The sequence below is a fragment of the Rattus norvegicus genome, chromosome 3, assembly GCF_021556685.1.
Source record: "Rattus norvegicus strain SHRSP/BbbUtx chromosome 3, alternate assembly SHRSP_T2T, whole genome shotgun sequence".
NCBI lineage: Eukaryota > Metazoa > Chordata > Mammalia > Rodentia > Muridae > Rattus > Rattus norvegicus.
The window spans coordinates 827,618-829,469 of NC_141536.1; the positions used below are offsets into that span (position 1 = coordinate 827,618).

General features: G+C 50.0%; 1 pseudogene; it reads left to right on the plus strand.

The window, feature by feature from the left end:
* The first annotated feature begins 333 nt into the window (after positions 1-333).
* Positions 334-783, plus strand: LOC148006386 (ubiquitin-conjugating enzyme E2 variant 1 pseudogene; annotated as a pseudogene).
* The last annotated feature ends 1,069 nt before the right edge of the window (positions 784-1,852 follow it).

The window sequence follows — 1,852 nt, forward strand, 5'->3', positions numbered from 1 at the left end:
GGAGGGAGGGAGGGAACAAAGAAGAAACAGGGAGAGATTTGGTAAGTTGTTCATTTGACAGGCTACATGCCAGTATGGAAGATACCCTTGGATGAGTTCCAAAACTGTAAAAGATCAGGCATGGTTGTTTGTATCTATAATTTATTGGTGAATATCAGACATTAAAAGTCATCACTGGATATATAGTGAGCTTCAGGCAAGTCTGGGATTTATGAGACCCTGTGGGAGAGAGAGAGAGAGAGAGAGAGAGAGAGAGAGAGAGAGAGAGAGAGAGAAGGAGCAAGGGACGTAGGGGTAGAGGAAGAAAGGAAGGACTGACTTCGAGCGATAGCGATGCAAGATGGCAGCCACCACAGGCTCGGGAGTAAAGTCCTTCGAAATTTCCGACTGTTGGAAGAGCTGGAAGAAGGCCAGAAAGGAGTAGGTGACAGCACAGTTAGCTAGGGTCTGGAGGAGGATGAAGACATGACACTCACAAGATGGATAGGCATGTTAATTGGGCCTCCACAAACAATTTATTAAAACCGAACATACCGCCTTAAGATAGAGCGTGTGCCTAAGTATCGAGAAGCATCCCAGTCTGTGAGATTTGTAACAAGAGTCAATATGAACGGCTTGAGCAGTTCCAATGGAGTGGTGGATCCACGAGCCATGGCAGTGCTGGAAAAGTGGCAGAATTCCCACAGCATCAAAGTCATCCTGCAGGAACTGAGGCACTTGATGATTTCAAAAGAGAACATGAAGCTGCCACAGCCACCAGAAGAACTGTGTTACAGCAATTAGTCACCAAGGCCCCGGCCTCCCTTCCCCATCCAACCCAAGTCTTCATTTTCCACAGTAGTGAATTCTCTAGATCCATCTGTCGACCTCAAAGTACTGGAGAGGAAGCCCCACTCAGACTTCATCCGGAGACACTGCTCTAATACTAACTTCTTGTCCATTTGAAATACCTAAGTTGTGCTGTGGAACATCATCTGTCAAGTATAACCGCTGTCTGCCTGGTTGAACTTCTGGGATCAATAAGGTGTGTTGAAATCGGTTTCCTTTGGGAGCGGTGGGCACAGCTAATGCAACTGTGGACAGCCAGATCTCACACAATCACCTGCTGCTGGCAATTGGCCTGGGTATGCCTTTGACCGCCCTGCTCTCCGCCACAGCTGTGTGGTGGCCCTTAGAATAGATGGGGAGGCTTCAGATAGCAGCCGTGGGACTGACCACCACTAGGCTTGGGGTGCTTTGGCTGCACCCCTGCTTTCTTAAGTCTTAAGTGATTGCCCCATCCAAGCCATGGTCCCCACTCCTTCACTCCCACCTTTGGCTAAAGCTTAGATTGTAACCTCCCCTCCCTCTGAAATTGGCCACAAGTGAGGAATTCACAGCTTCCCATCTCCCCACTTTTATCAAGGGGTGCTGCTTTCCCCTCCTCAAGTCCCTTGTTGCCCATCACCACCCAATACCTGCTGTGGACAGAAGCCACCAGATGAGGTTGAGAAAGGCTGGCTTCCCTCACTTAGCTCCAGACCACACATGTTCACCTGCTACCAGCCTGGGAAGGGAGCACCGGGTCCTCGGCCCTGCCACCACCGTCAGCTCTTGAGCTTTGAGCTACAGGTCTAGAAGTGAACAGAGCAGTCACATGGCGACTCAGATGGGCCAGCACTCAGGGTCCTTGGATATATGCCTAGAGAAAGGCCATGTGGAGAGTCCTTGGTGCACATGGTTCTGAGTTGGTTCCTTTTCCATAATTGCTTTGCTTTTACACACTGAAGAGGTTTGAACAGGGCTTCAGACACCCTGACCACCCATCTGGTCTGGTGTGGAGCCTGACAGCTGGAACACAAAGCCCTGACCC